At 43.4% G+C, this 22,003-nt stretch overlaps 1 long non-coding RNA gene across 3 annotated transcripts in view; it reads left to right on the forward strand.

Annotated features, from left to right (window-relative positions):
* LOC133479998 (uncharacterized) overlaps window positions 1-22,003 on the forward strand; it is a 107,394-nt gene that overhangs the window by 81,102 nt on the left and 4,289 nt on the right. For 2 of the 3 annotated variants that reach the window (XR_009789138.1, XR_009789136.1), the window contains 5 exons: window positions 4,329-4,378; window positions 5,674-5,747; window positions 11,028-11,106; window positions 19,448-19,547; window positions 19,628-21,214. This is a non-coding gene — a long non-coding RNA (uncharacterized LOC133479998). The remainder of the gene's footprint in view (window positions 1-4,328; window positions 4,379-5,673; window positions 5,748-11,027; window positions 11,107-19,447; window positions 19,548-19,627; window positions 21,215-22,003) is intronic. The other variant, XR_009789137.1, reaches the window with a different exon arrangement.

The following is a 22,003-nucleotide window of genomic DNA, read 5'->3' on the forward strand; positions in this document are numbered from 1 at the left end:
GAAGCAATCCTCTCTGTTCTGGGTTAACAGCTTAACAAGGCCAAATCACAGCAAACACCTTGTGGCTCAAGTATCCTTGTTGTTGAAGTGTTGTTGGAGCGTGGGTGTCTGTGTTAGCTTTTGTGCATATAGATAGTAAAACAAATGATATAATACAAGCCACAATGACATGCCATACAGAGAAGACTGTCTTGCTCTCGAATGAATGATAAAGATACAGTACTTACCCTGGCTTTGTACACAAAGACTCGTCAATTTCCTGACATGTAAAATTCAAATTACTAGTGTTTTGTATTAATGCAGCAGTAAAATTAAAAAAATATATTCATAGTTTTTCTTTTTTTCTTTTTTTTTCAAGTGGCAAAGTTACATACAAAATTCCCATGACATCCTTGTTCACCTCATGATGATTTGGACCAATTGATTTTTTTTTTTTTAATAACACTGCTTTTTTGGTGAATATCACAATTGGCTGCCAGAACTGTTCTGTAAACTCTCACTGCAGATGACACCTCCCACCATTGAATTGTGACCTCCGGCCAGTCAGGCTGGGGTCCCCAAATTCCTCAGGGTCCTGGGACAGTTGTCCCCTTTTACCCTCCTGTTTGACATCCCTGAGTGTGATCCAGGCATAAGTAATTTTTTTTTAATTTTCGCTTGTTAAACAGCTCTGAAGAAAGAACCAAACACCTGAAAGACCTGTTCATTAATCCAATCACTTTGCACTTGCTGCTGCCAGGACTCATGAATGATGCACAGCCTAAAGCAACATTAGGGGGTGCATATCATTTTCTGTAATCTCTCTTATCGAAATAATGATATCAATGTGAATACTATTATTAGAGGGACAATACATGGAAACTTGATAAGAAGATTGGGGGTTTACTGTCTACGAGGGACAAACACGATAGTGGTGAAATAAATGTAGTTCATAGCATGATGTTGTAATTCAATCTTTAGCTAAGATCGTTACAGGCCAGCCAGGGCTTCCGCCATCAGTTGCACGCTGCCACCAGAGCTCCTCATCTCGCAGATAAATTCACATGACAGTCTGCGAAATGCTCCCATAACCAGTGACACTGGATGATTTCCCGCCTCTGACAAGCCCCAGTATTGAGTATGATAACACTTACTTTGTCTTCATCCTTGGCTGGAGTATAATATCAATCCGTTTGATGATCCAACAAAGCGAGTGGAGCACTTGTGTATCAATCTTCATACATCGCTGCCTAGTGTCTAACAAAGAACCCAGAATGGGATCATTCAATCACTCGCGGCCTGCGCTGCTTTTGCTCCACTTGGCCTTCTCTACAGCTCAAGCGTTTCATTCCTTGTCAGCATCTCTCATATTTTTCATCCCCTTTGTTTTCACCGTCTCTCCCGCTCACTTGTGGGGGATAAAGACACAAATAACAAATGATCATATCACTGGGTGTCCATCATAACTAAATGTGACATTTACAAATAGAATCCAGAAAACCTGCAGAGGGCACCTTTCTAGCCATTAGATTCACTTTTTTTGCTTCATGACATCACTGCTTTACCTTTAACTGTTCAGTACAATACCTATAACCGGTCTTTCGTATCTACAATGTAAAATGAAAACTTCATATTTCAACATACATTAAGAAAAAACAAATATCATACAACCCCAATTGCAATGGAGTTGGGACGTGTTAAACATAAATAGAAACAGAATACAATGATTTGCAAATCATGTTCAACCTATATTTAATTGAATACACTGCAAAGACAAGATATTTAATGTTCAAACTGATAAACTTTATTGTTTTTAGCAAATAATCATTAAGAAGTGGATATGTATGTTTTTGGACTAGCCAAGTTAATTTCGAGACTTAAACCAAATATAGCACATATTTTATAACATGCTGCCTGTAAAAGTTGTGCCAGTGAAGGTCTGCCAAGCAAGCCTTAGGAGATGTCTTGTTCTTTTTCAGGCTACTAACTAGTTAAGATTGGATCAACGACACTGTTGTAGTAGTGCACGCTATTTTGCCTCAATTCCTTCAATTTCTTTTGCCCTGTCTAGTACTCCCCCGCCTATTCATGTACAACCCCAATTCCAATGAAGTTGGGACGTTGCGTTAAACATAAATAAAAACAGAATACAATGATTTGCAAATCATGTTCAACTTATATTTAATTGAATACAGTACAAAGACAAGATATTTAATGTTCAAACTGATAAACTTTTCAGTTTTTAGCAAATAATTATTAACTTAGAATTTTATGGCTGCAACACGTTCCAAAAAAGCTGGGACAGGTGTCAAAAAGGACTGAGAAGGTTGAGGAATGCTCATCAAACACCTGTTTGGAACATCCCACAGGTGAACAGGCTAATTGGTAACAGGTGGGTGCCATGATTGGGTATAAAAGGAGCTTCCCTGAATTGCTCAGTCATTTACAAGCAAAGATGGGGCGAGGTTCACCTCTTTGTGAACAAGTGCGTGAGAAAATAGTCGAACAGTTTAAGGACAATGTTCCTCAACGCACAATTGCAAGGAATTTAGGGATTTCATCCTCTACGGTTCATAATATCATCTAAAGGTTCAGAGAATCTGGAGAAATCACTGCATGGAAGCGGCAAGGCCGAAAACCAACATTGAATGCCCGTGACCTTCGATCCCTCAGGCGGCACTGCATCAAAAACCGACATCAATGTGTAAAGGATATCACCACATGGGATCAGGAACACTTCAGAAAACCAATGTCAGTAAATACAGTTTGGCGCTACATCCGTAACTGCAACTTGAAACTCTAGTGTGCAAAGCAAAAGCCATTTATCAACAACACCCAGAAACGCTGCCAGCTTCTCTGGGCCCGAGCTCATGTAAAATGGACTGATGCAAAGTGGAAAAGTGTTCTGTGGTCCGACGAATTTCCTAAAATTGTTTTTGGAAATTGTGGACGTCGTGTCCTCCTGGCCAAAGAGCAGAAGAACCATCCGGAGTGTTATGGATGCAAAGTTCAAAAGCCAGCATCTGTGATGGCATGGGACTGTGTTAGTGCCAATGGCATGGCTAACTTACACCTCTGTGAAGACACGTCTTTTTCATGGACGCCCCTGCTTATTTTAGCAAGACAATGGCAAACCACACGTGTTACAACAGCGTGGCTTCGTAGTAAAGGAGTGCGGGTACTAGACTGGCCTGCCTGCAGTCCAGACTTGTCTCCCATTGAAAATGTGTGGCGCATTATGAAGTGTAAAATATGACAACGGAGACCTCGGACTGTGGAACAGCTGAAGCTGTACATCAAGCAAGAATGGGAAAAAATTCCACCTACAAAGCTTCAACAATTAGTGTCCTCAGTTCCCAAACGTTTATCGAATGTTGTTAAAAGAAAAGGTGATGTCTCACAGTTGTAAACATGACCCTGTCCCAGCCTTTTTGGAACGTCTTGCAGCCATAAAATTCAAAGTTAATGAATATTTGCTAAAAACAAGAAAGTTTATCAGTTTGAACATTAAGTATCTTGTCTTTGTAGTGTATTCAATTAAATATAGGTTGAACATGTTTTGCAAATCATTGTATTCTGTTTTTATTTATGTTTAACACAGCGTCGCAACTTCATTGGAATTGGGGTTGTACATCATATCAGTACAGTATATCATATTAGTAAATGGGTTGGTTATTCACACAGGCACGTTGAATATATATATATATATATATATATATATATATATATATATATATATATATATATATATATATACACATATTTCTTTCTTTTACAATAAAATGTGATTTAAAAAAATATTTGTGTCATACTTCAAAGCCTGACCAAACAGCCTTCATGCAACCAGAAATCCATTCATCATCTATTCTAGATGTTATAACTTGAACATAATGTTACGTATTTACAAAAAAAAGTTACAAACTAAAGCCAATAGGACTGTTTCTTCTCAGTTTGTTTGTATTAACAGCTGTTCTGCTGTTGGTTTCCTATAATGTGAAGACTACAATGATGCTGTGCTCTCCCAATGAAATATAGCTCAATCAGTGGCCACCAGCAATCAACTTTTACTTGTCAGTTTTGATATATCCAATCATAGCTTTGGGTTGTTTTGTGATGTCTAATGTTCTGTGAAAATGGGCTTTTCATATTCTTTATTGTCTCTCTCTGTTTTTTTTTTGCCTTCATCGACAAAAAAATGTGTCCACACTTTTGTGAAATAAAACCTCAGAGGGTGCGAAGGGGAATGGGGAGAATGAGGAGTGTGTGTGGGGGGGGGGGGGGGGGGGGGGAGTGGAAAGCAATGAAATTTGACCCGTTTAAAACTGTATCATTTTCTGACCATACCTTAGGGCACTCTGCGTTTATCGGTGGGGCTGGAGAAGCAGAGATCACCGGACTGGTAATTGTTTCCTCTAAATCTGCTGAGCTCTGAGGAACACTGAGTGCAGTTTTTCATCAGACAGAGAATGAGACGCTAAGAGGACAATACAAAGAAAAGCAAAAAAATGCTTTAGTTCACAATTGTTGGTTTTTATCACTTCACCAAACAAGTGAGTGCGGCCGATTGCCTTCCACACAACATTATTATAAACACAGCTTGTGTCACATCTTCAAGGAAGAAATGCTGACTTCAGTTTCAGTCTCCTCAAGCTTCTTTTTGTAGTATAACCTAAATGTGTGTGTGTGTGTGTGTGTGTGTGTGTGCGAGTACGTCTGTGTGTGTGTGTTACACCGTCCATACACGTTTCTAATTTGTTTGACACATAAATTAGGTATTTAAACCATTGACTTGAAATGACCTTTTCTATTGAGTCGAAGGCGTGAGTCTCTCATGTAGCGCTAATGTGGCGTTCTCTTCATGCAGTGACAAAAAAAAAAAAAAAAAAAAAAACATCAGTAAAGCAAAACAGTGTCGCGTCCACTTGGAACAATTTATCTCCATCACTCCTTTCATATAAACACTGAATGATTTAGCTAAAACTGTGCGTTTTCCTACTTTATTTTCATTATGTTGCAGCTATCTTAGTGTTTCAGATACTATGCCTGCATTTGGCTTTGAAAGTCTCAAATTTAGTGGTGCGGTATTGGCTCATTTTTCATATCCATTGTTGACTTGTCAGGGTGTCATAGCTGTTCCACAGAGCTGTTAGATCAGTCCAAATGTATAAATCATCTAGGATCTGACACACTCATTTAATTTAGGGGGCTTGGCGCAGCAGCAACGCTATTAATGAAAAATCCCTGCACAGTTTGCTGAGTAGGAAAATTCACCTTTTTTTGCTCTATTTCTATTAACGTGGATATTTGGGATGATTTCCCTCAGTAGCCTGTTGGCAGCCAACCTGGCTGTCAGTCATTTATCATCATATGTTATGTTTGTCAATCTGTTGAATACTCTCAGTCGCAAGCCCTCAGTAAAAATCACTTTGCGTATTAAGAAAAAGGGGCAAACTCTGGAGGGGTGGGGATGTGTGAACCTTTCAAATTCCTCAATACAGTGGTGGTTCCAACCCCAGAGCCTGTGTTATTGTTTTCCATCTGTGAAATAAAGTAACAGGTACTTAATGTACCAAAAACAATTTGTACAGCAGTTCTTTTTCCCCACCGAAAGTGTGCAGTGCTCGCTGAGGGCTCCCCTTATCTCAGCAAGGCTAATCCATTTTCACACTGCGCTCCGGCGCTCTCATTTTACAGCTGAGGAGCTCTCCGGCGCCACGCTGGGTTTGAAATGGGACCCCAGTCACTGAGGCCCCTTGGAGTTTGCGTAGGTAAGTGTGCAGAACAAATGCTGAAAAAGTCTTTCAAAAGTTAAAGGGACTACTTTGGCGTTTTCCCCCACCTTCTCTACTGGTCTTACCTGATCTCTTACATTTTCCTTTTTCCCAATGGGAGCTGCTGTGCATGAGCACTGTCTATTATGGTGGAGCATGCAGAATCTCAAAAGAGGGTTGAAACAGACGGTGTTGCTGTTTGCTAAGGAACTATTCTCCTTCATCTTTTTTATGGATAAGAATATACTCTAATATACTCTAATGTCTATTATTACAAGTAACAGTAGATTATCAGTAGAAGTAGCAGTAATATTGAAGTAGAATTTAATTATGAATTAATAGATATTTTAATTAAATTGAAATTTCTCTCTCCCTTGAGTGATTGTGCCTTTTCAGGTGGCTTAAATTTGTCAAGAAAGAAAACACAAAATATAATACAAAACCCCTATTCCAATGAAGTTGGGACGTTGTGTTAAACATAAATAAAAACAGAATACAATGATTTGCAAATCATGTTCAACCTATATTTAATTGAATACACTACAAAGACAAGATATTTAATGTTCAAACTGATAAACCTTATTGTTTTTAGCAAATAATCACAAACTTGGAATTTTATGGCTGCAACACGTTCCAAAAAAGCTGGGACAGGGTCATGTTTACCACTGTGTTACATCACCTTTTCTTTTAACAACATTCAATAAACGTTTGGGAACTGAGGACACTAATTGTTGAAACTTTGTAGGTGGAATTCTTTCCCATTCTTGCTTGATGTACAGCTTCAGCTGTTCAACAGTCCGGGGTCCCCGTTGTCGTATGTTATGCTTCATAATGCGCCACACATTTACAATGGGAGACAGGTCTAGACTGCAGGCAGGCCAGTCGCGGACCCGCACTCTTTTACTACGAAGCCTGTTGTAACACATGCAGAATGTGGTTTGGCATTGTCTTGCTGAAAAAAGTAGGGGCTTCCATGAAAAAGACGTTGCTTGGATGGCAACATATGTTTGTCCAAAACCTGTATGGACCTGTCAGCATTAATGGTGCCTTCACAGATGTGTAAGTTACCCATGCCATTGGCACTAACACAGCCTCATACCATCACAGATGCTAGCTTTTGAACTTTGCGTCCATAACAGTCCGGATGGTTCTTTTCCTCTTTGGCCCGGAAGAAACGACGTCCACAATTTCCCAAAACAATTTGAAATGTGGACTCGTCGGACCACAGAACACTTTTCCACTTTTCATCAGTCCATCTTAGATGAGCTCGGGCCCAGAGAAACCGGCGGCGTTTCTGGGTGTTGTTGACAAATGGCTTTTGCTTTGCACACTAGAGTTTCAAGTCGCAGTTACGGATGTAGCGCCAAACTGTATTTACTGACATTGGTTTTCTGAAGTGTTCCTGAGCCCATATGGTGATATCCTTTACACATTGATGTCGGTTTTTGATGCAGTGCCGCCTGAGCATTCAATGTTGGTTTTCGGCCTTGCCGCTTCCATGCAGTGATTTCTCCAGAGTCTCTGAACCTTTTGATGATATTATGGACGGTACGTGATGAAATCCCTAAATTCCTTGCAATTGTACGTTGAGGAACATTGTCATTAAACTGTTCGACTATTTTCTCGCGCACTAGTTCACAAAGAGGTGAACCTAGCCCCTTCTTTGCTTGTGAATGACTGAGCAATTCAGGGAAGCTCCTTTTCTACCCATTCATGGCCCCCACCTGTTCCCAATTAGCCTGTTCACCTGTGGGATGTTCCAAACAGGTGTTTGATGAGCATTCCTCAACTTTCTCAGTCTTTTTTGCCACCTGTCCCAGCTTTTTTGGCATGTGTTGCAGCCATAAAATTCTAAGTTAATGATTATTTCCTAAAAACAATAAAATTTGTATGTTTGAACTTTAAATATCTTGTGTTTGTAGTGTAATTAATTAAATATAGGTTGAACATGATTTGCAAATCATTGTATTCTGTTTTTATTTATGTTTAACACAACGTCCCAACTTCATTGGAATTGGGGTTGTATATACACACAATATAAAGACATTTGGAATATATATATATATTTAAAGACATTTGGAATACATGGGAATTGAAAGTATGAACTGAGGTACATATTAAACTGCTTGATTGATTCAAGTGCAGGATGGAACCCTGTCTTTTGTCATGTTTGCTCACATACTTCCACAGTATGTACAAACGATAACCAATACAAGAGCTGTATCAAATATTCTCCCTTTTTTAATTGACTTTGCCACCAAACGAAGTCAATGGCAACAGCAAAATAAGCTGTTTGGCATTGGCAGAGAAGATTTGGAAAATCTTTCATGGGCGCAACCCACATCCCCTTCTCTGCTGCTCGTCCAACAAATAAAGGCATGTTCCTTAGACTATTTGGCACAATTTAAAAGGGAAATGAATTCGCTTTCCAACTGTATAAGATTCATTGCCAAGAAAAATGGTTACAACAAAGAAATAATCTGCCAAAAACAAAGTCCTTAACTGCTAAAACTAGCACTCGCTAGTGTTATACCATATGAAAACATAATTATAACATAACTAAACAGAATGTAAAGAATTAAACATTCTCTTTCTACATGAAAATACAATTGTCTCAAGTGCATTGCCTACAGTGCTGGCTGGACAATAAAGGGTCTAGTGTGCCACCCTACCACACATTGCTGTTACCATATTACTTTTATTGACAAAAAAATCCAAATAAAATATTTTACAGTAAAATTAAAACTTCAATAAACGTGGCAGCACGGTGGACAACTGGTTAGGAAATCTACCTCAGTTCTGAGGACCCGTGGTTACCTCCCACCACTAATGAACATTGTTTTATTTGCCCTTGCATGTTTTAAGTGGCGGCACGGTGACCGACTGGTAAGAGCGTCAGCCTCACAGTTCTGAGGACCCGGGCTCAATCCCCGGCCCCGCCTGTGTGGAGTTTGCATGTTCTCCCCGTGCCTGCGTGGGTTTTCTCCGGGCACTCCGGTTTCCTCCCACATCCCAAAAACATGCATTAATTGGAGACTCTAAATTGCCAGTAGGCATGACTGTGAGTGCGAATGGTTGTTTGTTTCTATGTGCCCTGCGATTGGCTGGCAACCAGTTCAGGGTGTACCCCGCCTCCTGCCCGATGACAGCTGGGATAGGCTCCAGCACGCCCGCAACCCTAGTGAGGAGAAGTGGCTCAGAAAATGGATGGATGGATGGATGTTTTAAGTCACCGCGGCACGGTGGACGACTGGTTAGCACATCTGCTTCACAGTTCTGAGGACCGGGGTTCTAATGCCGGCCCCGCCTGTGTGGCATTTGCATGTTCTCCCCGTGCCTGCGTGGGTTTTCTCTGGGCACTCCAGTTTCTTCCCACATCCCAAAAAAATGCGTGGTTGGTTGATTGACATACTCTAAATTGTCCATAGTTGTGAATGTGTGCGCGAATGGTTGTTTGTTTATGCCCTGCGATTGGCTGACGACTGAAGATAGCTGGGATTGGCTCCAGCACGCCCGCAACCCTTGTGAGGTTAAGGCGGTACAGACTAAGGATGGATGGATGTTTTAAGTCACACTTGCATTGGGTCATTGTGTGAAATTAATTTAGCATACCTAAGACAATGACGTCCACATATTCTATTGTAAAATAAAGTTTTTGTAGATGTGATAATGTCACACATTTCAAACAACACACAAGCCATTTCCTCATGTACACAGAATGGCTTAAGACAGAGAGGGAGAATCACCCTAGGTTTTTCAAGAGCTCAATTTTGAACAAGAAATACCTTAGTTTGCGTGTGGGGGGGAAAAAAGGCCAAAATGTAATAGACAAAAAGACAATAGCCGTGTTTGTGTGAACATGGTCTTCCTCAAGTAACAAACAACAACACTATATGACAATGAGGAAAAATATATATAAACATTATGCTTTCCCTTGTCCTTCAAGCCAAACAAGCCTCTGAAGGCAACTGGCCTCTCTGGCCCCATCAATTTCCCCGCTGTGGCCCTCAAAGTGCATGCCCGCTTGGCTGAACCATCCACGAGGACAACTGGGCCAGAAGTGCCAAAACTCCCAAACATCTTGAGCAGCTGAAGTCCCATCTTTCCATCACAACCCAATCATCCATCCATCCATCCATCTTCTGAGCCGCTTCTCCTTACTAGGGTCGCGGGCGTGCTGGAGCCTATCCCAGCTGTCATCGGGCAGGAGGCGGGGTACACCCTGAACTGGTTGCCAGCCAATCGCAGGGCACATAGAAACAAACAACCATTCGCACTCACAGTCATGCCTACGGGCAATTTAGAGTCTCCAATTATTGCATGTTTTTGGGATGTGGGAGGAAACCGGAGTGCCCGGAGAAAACCCACGCAGGCACGGGGAGAATATGCAAACTCCACACAGGCGGGGCCGGGGATTGAACCCGGGTCCTCAGAACTGTGAGGCTGACGCTCTAACCAGTCGGTCACCGTGCCACCACAACCCAATCAAAACACAGAAAATCAACAGTATAATAAATCCATTTCAAGCTCCTATTTGGGAACAAAAGTAGAGGGAAAGTACAATGGGTAACATTTACCACATTTACTCTCGAAAGTCATGATGCAGTCACACCATACATTTGTATAAGTGAATGCACAAGTCTGTTGGTGTGATTCACAGTTCAAACTTACTTAGCCTCATTGAGTTAACCCCTCTAACCCAAACAACTGTAATGGAGAACATGAAAAATCCCTTCTCTCTAGCTCGCTTCTTGCACCCCCCCAGCACACACACACACACACACGCACACACATACACACACACAAAGATCCTTAATCTGACCAGTGACCACCCCAAAGCGAATACATTTGACTCTGAAGGTCATCTATAGTTCACTGTGTGGTTAAAGAGACAGAAACAGTCTGTCCTTTTGTTTGCCTTCTCATCTTCAGATTAAAAGAGGAGCAAAACAAACAAAAAAACTACAACATGGAAGCCAGGGTTTTTGTTGTTGTTAATTTTTTTAAATTATTTTTAAATGTTTTATATAAAAGAAATGCTAAAATATTCTTAAGGGTCATCACCATGCTTCAATTCCTGCTGCATGTATGACTGGTGTAAGTGAAATCAGAGCACAAAATCGTTTTCCTCTACTCTTAAACAAATGAGACAATTTTGGTGGGCTCACCGCTGGGGCCAGTTGTTTACATTAAGATGAGCCGGATTCTTTCTTTCTTTCACTCCCTCATTTGGAGTGATTTAATGTTTGCTTTCTCATCCATGTAACAAATGCTGAGGGAGGCAAGGCTCGACTGCATTTGAATGGGCTGCCTCGTCGCGAGAGGAAGGGATTCATAATCAACAACGAGATGACAGGTGGATCAAATTTCTAAACTTTTTGTGCGAGCGGTGACAGGCTATCAGTCAGCAGCAAAGATTGTGTTTTCTTAACCCTGGAGATGCATTAAGTTGACATCCTGCCGCAGCGGAACTAGGTGGCATATTGACATAAAGGAAATGTAACAAGCGGGGAACTTTAGGATTAAAGGGTCTGTTTGAAAAGAATAACAAGCTGAGAAGGTTTTGCAGGTAAACAGTCAAGCAAAGTGTCCAATTTTATGTATTTGACTCTGCTTTAGCGCTATAAGAAGAATTTTACTCCAACAAGAAATCAAGAATAGCACTCGGGTGTACACAGACCTCGATTTCATATCAATTTAAACTGGACCCAGAAGCAGGCGGAGGCTGCCTCCATAGATATGGGTCATTTTCATATAATTTCATCAATAATGTTAAAGACATGGCCCACTGAATTTCCTTTGATAATCAATTAATTTTACAAATTTGACAGTATTCAAATTATTGGCAGTTGTTTTCCATCAAAAGGTCATTATTGTCCATCCATCCATTTTGCATATCACTTATTCTCACTCGGGTCGCGGGCATGCTGACTCTCAGCTGATTCTCGGCAAGAGGCAGGGTACCCTGAACTGGTCACCAGCCAATAGACAAACAACCATTTGCATCTACGGACAATTTAGAGTCTTCAATTAACCTACCATGCATGTTTTTGCAATGTGGGAGGAAACCGTAGTACCCGGAGAAAACTCACGCAGGCATGGGGACAACACGCAAACTCCACACAGGTGAGGCTGGATTTGAATCCAAGTCCTCAGAAATGCGAGGCAGATGTGCTAACCAGTCGACCACTGAAAAAAATTACAAAATATTCTAAAGTAATATTTTTCAAACAGTGCCAACATTTATTTTCGGTAAGTCTCCGATCTGAAGTTTCATGATTTGAAACATGTTTGCTGAAGATGGTTATTCCGTTTTGGAATTGATATGTCTTTTCCATGAAAACTAACACAAATGCATCTTTGTGTCATCTTTTTCATTCTTTCACAAAGTGTCCTTCTTTGTCACTCGAGCTGTCTTTACCATTAATGCCCCAGAGAGACTGTTGTTCCAATACACCAGAGGGATCTTTGAACGGAAGTGCCAGGATGAGACTGCTATTTTGTAGTCACACAATAGCAAAGAAAATAAAATAAAATATTTCTGGGATATGAATTAATATGTATGCATGTGTGAGAGTGTCGGACCTTGTGCATGTCTTTACCGTTATCCATTTCCATCCATTTTCTACATCGCTTATCCTCACTAGGGTCACGGGCTGCTGGAGTCTATCCCAGCTAACTGTGGGCGAAAGGCGGGATACACGCTAAACTGATCGCCAGCCAATTGCAGGGCACATATAAATAAACAACTATTCACACTCACACCTACGGGCAATTTAGATTTTTCAATCAACCTACCATGCGGCGGCACGGTTGCCGACTGGGTAGAGCGTCAGCCTCACAGTTCTGAGGACCCGGGTTCAATCCCCGGCCCCGCCTGTGTGGAGTTTGCATGTTCTCCCCGTGACTGCGTGGGTTTTCTCCGGGCACTCCGGTTTCCTCCCACATCCCAAAAACATGCATTAATTGGAGACTCTAAATTGCCCGTAGGCATGACTGTGAGTGCGAATGGTTGTTTGTTTCTATGTGCCCTGCGATTGGCTGGCAACCAGTTCAGGGTGTACACCGCCTCCTGCCCGATGACAGCTGGGATAGGCTCCAGCACGCCCGCGACCCTAGTGAGGAGAAGCGGCTCGGAAAATGGATGGATGGATGGAACCTACCACGCATGTTTTGGGGATGTGGGAGGAAACCGGCCTACCCTGAGAAAACCTACGCAGGCACGGGGAGAACATGCAAACTCCACATAGGCGAGGCCGGATTTGAACCCGGGTCCTCAAAACTGTGAGGCAGATGTGCTTACGAGTCATCCACTGTGCCGCCCTTTGCCGTTATTCTGATTGTAAAAAGAGAAGAGTGGAATGGGTGTAATGAGTAGGACCATTTATGTACTACTAGCTGTAGATTTTGAAGGGAAACACGTGAATTATAAAATTCAAATGATTTTTTTTATGAAACTGTTTTTGTCTTAACAATTATACATTTTGGTCTTTATCTGTGGTTAAAAAGTGTATTACAATGGGCCACCACCATTTGCTTTGTCAATAGCTATGAATTTCTTAAACATTAAATCATCAAAACCTTTGAAAATAAGACTTTAAACGTGGGTGTTTCAGCATGGGAGACATTTACCCATATAAAATCAAGGAGGCATAGAAAAAAAATTGCTAAATTGGACTTTTTATTTATTTCTTTTTAAAATGTCTTTACAAATTATTGATCACATTATATGAAAATGAACTACATACCCACTACCAGCATATGGAATTTAAATTGTATTGATATTTCACAAACTGCATGTCACAATGTCAACTAAAGTCATAGCGGCTGATAAATTGTTACTTTGCTTTAAATTAAAACACAAGACAGGTGCATCCCAATTTTCAGTAAATTTGAATATCGTAGAAAAGTTTATTTCAGTAATTCAATTGTAAAAGTGAAACTCATATTGATTCAAGAAATCACCGTTTTGACAGTGTCACGATACAAAATGGTATCAATTTAAACTCGACCTAGAAGCAGGCTGAGGCTGAAGAAATTTGTGGAGAATGTTTTATTGAGAAGGAATTTGGAGTTGAACCTTTGAGGCATATTGGTGGGTTGTCAAGACAGGAAACGTGCGGGAGGCGGTGGCGTGAGCAGGTGGATGGGCTTGGCGGTGTGGTTGAAGAGGTCAGCAAGGCGGGCAACACAGAAGGAGCATTGAGGACGAGGAAGAACATGGAGGTCAGAACAATTGCGAACTACGTGCAAGTACAGAGCCGGTGTACCACGGTGAACGTTAATACTCTGGCAGAGGAGTCCTGGATCTGGCAGGCTTAAATGCATATGATGAGCAAGGCTGATTGACAACAGGTGCGTGACCAAGGTGGTGGTGATTACTGGGAAGGGAGAGAGAGAAAGGGGGGGGTGGGGGTGAGAGGGGCGCAAAGCGCCACCCAAGCTCCAATAAAGGAACTACAGGGCATAGCTCATGATAGTACCCCCCTCTCAACGGATGCCTCCTGGTGTCCTGCCTGGCTTCCCAGGGTGAGCCGCGTAAAAGTCCCTAATCAGGGAGTCATCAAGTATAAGCTCGCGGGAGATCCAGGAGCATTCCTCGTGGCCATACCCCTCCCAGTCCACCAGGAACCGATAACCTCTGCACCTGGGCCTCACATCAAGGATGCGTGAAACAGTGAAAGCCAGGGGGTTGTCGATAACGCAGGGGGACGGAGGGGGTACGGTCGAGGGCTAAGAGCGCAGGTGGAGACAGGCTTGAGTAGAGACACATCGTCGGACGTCGGATGAACCTTGAGAGATTGTGGAAGTTTTAGTTGAACTGACGTGGGGTTGATTTTGGTGATCGGGAAGGGACCAATAAAGCGAGTGAGTTTACGGGATTCTGACCCACCTTGTACTCAGGCGTAGGGGAGCGACAAAGGTCTGCGAACTGTTTATTCCTCTCGACGGACCGAGTTAATGCCACCCTGAAATCCTTCCAAATGGACTGGACCCTGCGCAGGTGATCCCTCACAAAACAATGGAGGTTGGAAATCATAACAGGCCATAAAAGGGTACATACCAGTGGCGGAGTTGGTGAGGGAGTTGTGGGCATATTCAATCCAGGGGACGAACTTGTTCCACGAGGTAGGGTTGCGTGCGGCAACGCAGCGAAGGGCCGATTCTAGGGAGAAGCTGAAGTTGAATCGACTCAGGAAGAGGGCCCAGCAAGATTGTCTGGGGTTTAGACGTTTGGCGGAACAGAGGTATGCAAGGTTTTTGTGATCGGTCCAAGTGACAGTCCCCTCCAGCCAATGCCTCCACTCCTCCAATGCCCAGATGATAGCCAGCAGCTCTTGGTTGCCAACATCATAATTCTGTACGGCAGGGGACAGATGACGGGAGAAAAAGGCACAGGGTTGAAGTTTCTGGAAAGTGGGAGAACGGCCCCCGCCCCAGTGTCCGAAGCGTCAACCTCCACCACGAACTGGAGGGAGGGGTCAGGGTGTCGTAGGATGGGAGCACTGGTGAACAGGGTCTTTAGCTGGTCGAAAGCTTGGGATGCAGCTGAGGTTCCCTGGAAAGGTGAGCTGGTGGAGGTGAGGCTGGTGAGAGGAATCGCCACTTGACTGTAATTGCGGATGAAGCGGCGATAGAAATGGGGGAACCAGTTGACGACAGCTTGGAACTTGGCTGGGTCTGGTGGTAATTGTCATTTGGCAATGATATAGCCCAGGAAGTGTATGGAGGAGAGGTGGAATTCACACTTTTCTGGTTTGACATTAAAGTGGTTCTCAAGGAGAGGCTGGAGGACTTGGCGTACATGACTGTGGTGTTCTTCGGGGGAGTGGGAGAAAATGAGAATGTTGTCTAAGTAGATGAAAACAAACTGGTTCCACATGTCACGGAGGATGTCATTAATGAAAGTTTATCAAGTTAACATCTATATATTGGAAACTGGGGAAAGGTCATGATATTCTTCTGGCACCTGGGAGAGGTCGACTGGTGTGGCAGGTGGTTGAGGTTTGCTGGAGGGGGGCATGGCGGAAAGCAGAAAGCGCGAGTGGCACTGAGGACTCCACCCGGTGATAGATAGGTGGGTCGAGTCTATGGCGGGGTTGTGCTTTCTGAGCCACTAACGGGGTCTCAGAGGAAGGGATAATGAATAATGGAATGTCCTCACGGTGATTTCCTGAGATAATTAAGGTAAACGGAACTGTTTGGTGGGTGACAGGGGAGATGAGTTGCCCATCCAGGGCAGTGACTTTTTTGATGACTGGAGTGAATCGAGAGGGAGTTTGAGCTGACGTGCCACTCCCTCATTAATGAAATTATCATCTGCGCTGGAGTAAATGAGGGCAATTACAGGTGTGTTGTGAACGGGACCAAGAATGCATGCGGGAACGGTCATACGGGAGGGAGAGCTTGGAGAGGTGGTGGTTTGGCTCTCGGGTCTCTGGTCTTTTTGGTCTCAGTGGCCATGTGGAGTTGAAATGGCCTGATTTACCGCAATAAATACACATTCGCTGGGTGACACGGCGCTGACGTTCCTGGGGTCTAATTTTGTTTTGCCGAGTTGCATTGGCTCATCTGGTGCAGTGGGGGGTGACGAGGAGGCGGTCGGAGGTTGAGAAGGCGCAATGGCCATGGAGGATGCAATTTTACACGGTCTAATCCCCTTTTCTCATGCTATTTCCCGTAATCGGTTGTCCAGGCGGATGGATAAAGAAATAAGGTCCTCGAGTGAGGAGGGCTCGTCCCTGGCTGCTAGCTCATCCTTGAGCTCTTCTGAAAGCCAGTTTAAAAAAATACCCCTTAGCGCGACGTCATCCCACCCGCATTCACCTGCAAGAATTCTAAATTCCACTGAGTAAGAAGCCACACAACTAGAGCCCTGACTAAGCATAATGAGGCGTCGAGTGGCTTCCCTGCCCAGAACAGGGTGATCAAAAACTTTTTTAAGTTCAGCGGAAAAGGAGTTCAATGACACGGGTACGGGGGAAGAGTTGTGCCATAACACGGTTGCCCATTTCACTGCTTTTCCCGAGTAGGAGATTAGTGACGAATGCAACCTTGGATTGTTCGGTGTGGTAGCTTAACGGTTGTAGAGTGAATAGTAGGGAGCAATTAAGGAGGAATTGACTGCATGCACCTAAGTCCCTGGAGTAGGGCTCCGGCGGAGGAACATGAGGCTCTTTCTACTGGAGGCGGTATGGACTAATTAAGTAATTCTTGAAATGATCAAGTTTGAGATTTGCATTATCATCATCAAAATAATAAAAGCATAAAGCCATGAAATATTTCACTGTGTGTAGTGAATCTATATCAATTATGAGCAAATGAAATAAATTGTTTTCCACAGTATTCTAATTTATTGAGATGCACCTCTAGGTATTTAATAATATACTGCAAACAGTCAATTCACACCCTAGAGCACTTTTTCAATTAAGAACTTGAACGCTACTAAGAGCCTAAGTCAGAGTGCTGGCACTGGTGGACTAAAGCCCTTGCATCAAATCAACTTAGAGCGTTACCATAAGCATGAAGACAAACTGCTCTCACGTTTCTAAGTACAGAAGTCCACGTTCGGTTACTTTGTCACAATTCACTGCAAGGTTTCCCTCCCAAGCCATCATTTCAGGATTACGAGACATTTGCACGGTGCTGTCACCTGCTCACTGGGGGTAATAATTGCTATGAAATAGTGTTATGTACAGCTGAAAGGTAAGTGCTCTGATTGACTGTGAATACACTCCAAGGATTTCTGTTTCACACTGTGTCTGGCCTCTCAGTTCTTCTTAACTCCTCCATGCTTTTTTAAATACTGAAGCCCCTTCCATCCTCAACACATTTTTTTCTTTTTAGTGCTATGGATTTGTTGTCATGGAGGCCTGACAATCATACTGACACCTCTGCCAGAAAATGAATTTTTTTTTCCCCACCCGGTCCTTGATTGAGTCCATTTGTGGGGTGTAACTCTATCAGAAAATGCCAGTCTCCTGCTCATTCAGTCATCCTTTGTCAAACTTACTGGTGTGGAGAGGAAGAAAAAGAGACAGGAAGTCAAGTAGAGACGTGGATGGGGTTAGTGGCGGAACACGAATTGGGGCTCCCAGTAAAAGCTCAGGTCTAATATGAGTGGTAAGGTTTTTATGTTTTATTTTTTCCTCTCTTCTATCTTATGCCACTCCTTATTTGAATTTTGCCTTGACAGGAGACAGATAACCATGACGCTTTCAGGCTGCAAGTTTGTGCAAAACAAAAAGGCGTGGAAATGTGCACTCGACATGCATTGCAAACTCCACATTACATGACATGCAAGTGACATTAAACAAGAGGAATTTGTTTCGCTCTAACACTGCACTCCTCAGATGAAGAGGGGGTAATGACAGTGACTGAGAGTGACAGAGGTGATATGGCATGAAAATGCTTGTGCACAATGGGCTACTTCAATTACAAAAGATTCTAACGTTAATACAGTTTTTTTTACTCATCAAAACCTTAAAAAAAAACAGATATAGATGCACTTTAAATTAATCAGACTGTACTCCAGAAGATACTCAATTTCTTTTTAAACCTTAATTCAACATTTTATATTATCCTCTTAAGAGTCAGGGGCAGTGGCCACAATGGTCCAAGCCTCATATATTCGCTTCTATAGCTTATCAGTTGCCGAGCCAGAGGAGCTGTCCACTCTCATTCACTCATTGGAGAGTGCATGTCAGGACCTATTTGCCACTGGTTACTTTGACAGTGACATCAGTGATGACCTCTTGACACCATCTGACAGAGAAATGCCTCTGCAATAGTGTTCCATTACAGAAGCGAGAGAGCGTGGGCACCAGGCGGATGCGTTAAAATGGAAAAATAAGAAAACTGGAAAAGGCATTTAGACCTGTATTTGACCTATCATGTTTCAGTCTTGTGTAGGAGGCTTGTATGAAATCAGTATGTGACATATAATGAAAGCCTTTGCAATGCTCTCACTGTCCACCACAGACTGTTACTGAATCTTCAGTTTACTTGCCCACCAAACCGTTGAAATTTCATATTTATTGTATTGGGTGGCTGTTATGCTGTTAGAAATACATATTGGTCGTACTCCCACACTTTTTTTTTTTTTTGCCCAATTTTATATAAATTATCTGGGCAGCGTGGATGACTGGTTAGCACATCTGCCTCACAGTCCGAAGTCTGCCTCACACAGATGTGAGTGTGAATGGTTGTTTGTTTACATGTGCCCTGCGATTGTCTGGCAACCAGTTCACGGTGTACCCTGCCTCTCGCCCAGAGTCAGCTGGGAGAGGCTCCAGCACACCCGTGACCCTAGTGAGGATAAGCAGTATGGTGAATGGATGGATGGACTGAAAGCAGACAATAAACATGCACAGTATATCCACTATGTGAGCTTGCTGACACGGGTGTACAATGACAGGGTGACATGTTTGGGTAATGTTAGTATTTAATGTGGACCTTTGTAACATGATTCTGTTAGCAAGCTGACTGTGTACTGTTTAACAGATATAGTTCAAATTTCAGCATGACAGGGTGGATATGTTAAGCTGGACAGCATCCAACTACACACATTTGATGAAAATTACAAATCAAGTGTAAATGTACATGAGCTGTGCCCTGCAGTTCCTTTGTTGGAGCTTGGGTGGCACTTTGTGCCCCTCTCGCTATCTCTCTCTTTCGCCCTCTCTCACTCTTCCCAGTAATCAGCACCACCTCGGCCGTGCACCTGTCGTCAGTCAGCCTTCATCATTGCCTGCCAGATCCAGGACTCCACTGCCAGAGTATTAATGTTCATCTGTGGTACACCGGCTCTCTACTGGCACGTAAGCTATGTTACTTCTCACAATTGTTCTGACCTCCATATTCTTCCTCGTCCTCAGTGCTCCTTTCATGCTGCTCGCTTTGCTGATCTCCCCAGCCACGCCGTTAAGCCCTTCCACCTGCTCACGCCACCGCTTCCCGCACGTTCCATGTCCCGACAGTCCGCCATCACGCCTTGGAGATCCAACTCTGAATGCAATCCTAATAAACCCTTCTCCACAAACTTCTTCCGCCTCCGCCTGCTTCTGGGTACAGTCAAACCTGATACAATTGTATCGTGACAGAATACTCCGGCCATCATGGACCCAGCAACCCCGGAGGTGCTAAGACACCCACTCACACCCACTCACCCACCAAGTCGCCCATATTGGAAGACAGGACAAAGTTCTCTGTGAGATCATGGACTTATTAAACACCCTCTCTCAACAAGTATCCCTCCTTTCTTCCCAAGTGCAGTCCGGCCATCCTCCCATGAGTATTCCTTCCGAGCCCGCAGCCGCCGATCCATTCCGTCTCCTGTACAAAGAGCCTCATGTTCTTCCGCCCAAGCCCTACTCCAGGGTTCATGCAGCCAATTCCTCTTAAATTGCTCCCTAGTATTCAATCTGCAACCGTTGAGATACCCAACTAAACAATCCAAGGTAGCATTCGTCACCAACCTCCTACACAGAAAAGCTGATAAGTAGGCAACCGCATTATGGCACAATTCTTCCCCAGTATTCGCGTCATTGAACTCCTTTTCCGCCGAACTTAAAAAAGTCTTCGACTACCCCGTTCAGGGCAGGGAAACCACTTGACGAATCCTTATGCTCACTCAGGGCTCTAGCTCCGTGGCATCCTATTCGTTGTAATTTAGAATTCCTGTGGGTGAGTGCGGGTGGGATGACGCCGCACTAAGGGGTATATTTTTAAGCGGGCTTTCTGAGCAGCTCAAAGACGAGCTTGCAGCCCGGGACGAGCCCTCCTCACTCGAGGACCTAATTTCATTATCCATTCGTGTAGACAACCGTTTGGGGGAAAGAGCAGGAGAGCGAGGGGTAAGCGCTCGTAGATTTGTATCCTCCATGGGTACAGCACCGTTACCAACTCCGCCGCATTCTGAACTCCCGACCGCCTCCTCATCACCCCCCACTACATCGGATGAGCCCATGCAACTCGGCAACACAAGATTAGACCCTCAGTGCCGTTTCAACCAACGACTGTGTATCTATTGCGGACAATCAAGCCACTTCATTTTCACATGGCCCCTGACACCAAAATGACCAGAGACCCGCGAGCCAAATCAACATCTCCCCAAGCTCTCCCTCCCGTATGACCGTTCCCATGCGTATTCTTGTCCTGTTCGCAACACACCTGTAAATGCCCTCATTGACACCGGTGCAGTTTTATTCATGAGGATTTAGCACGTTAGCTCCAACGCCCTCACAAACCCCTCCAGTCACCAAAAAAGGTCACAGCCCTGGATGGGCGACTCATCTCCCCTGTCATCCACGAAACAGTACCGTTTACTCTACTCATCTCAGGCAATCATTGTAAAGACATCCAGCTTTTCGTTATTCCCTCCCTTGAGACTCATTTAGTCCTCGGAATCCCCTGGCTCATGAAGCACAACCCCGCCATCGACTGGACCGTCCGTAAATATGAATGTGAGTGCGAATGTTTTTTTGTTTACATATGCCCTGTGATTGGCTGGCAATCAGTTCAGCCAATCAGCCCGCCTCTCACCCGCAGTTAGCTGGGATAGGCTCCAGCATAACCGCGGCCCACTAGGGTTGCGTGGAATGTGGAAGGAAATCGGAGTACACGGAGAAAACCCACGAAGGCACGGGGGAACATCCAAACTCCACATAGGCAAGGCCGGATTTGAACCCGGGTCCTCAGAACTGTGAGGCAGATGTGCTAACCAGTTGTCCACCATGCTGCCACATTTATTTCAAAATAGTTTTATTGTAATGTAACTATTTTATTTTTATTTTTTGTCAATAAAGGTAGTTAGCTGGGATAGGTTCCGCAATACAGTATGTTACAAGCAACTGGGATGCCATCTGACTGAAAAATAACCTTTGTTGTTAAATGTGTGATAACCAAAATCATGTGAGAAGCTGCTGTCTGTTCATTCTAAAATGTTGCTCCAAATGAATGCCAAACATGGTAAGATTCAACAAGACAGAACAGTAACAAGATGGCATATCTAACAATGAAAAATTATGAAAATGAGATCTAATTTATAAAGGAAGACCAAAGCTGCAGTTTAAAGATCTGCTTCTAAGATTAGGTCAGAAAATAGGGGAGGGATATGCTTTGTGGCACGGTAATGAAGTGGTTAACACATCTGTCTCACAGTTCAGAGGTTTTGGGTTCGAATCATGGCCTTGTCCTTCGAGTGTGAAGTTTGCATGCACAAAAAAAAGAACATGTTTGGCTCATTGAAGACT

The sequence above is a fragment of the Phyllopteryx taeniolatus genome, chromosome 6, assembly GCF_024500385.1.
Source record: "Phyllopteryx taeniolatus isolate TA_2022b chromosome 6, UOR_Ptae_1.2, whole genome shotgun sequence".
Taxonomy (NCBI): Eukaryota; Metazoa; Chordata; class Actinopteri; order Syngnathiformes; family Syngnathidae; genus Phyllopteryx; species Phyllopteryx taeniolatus.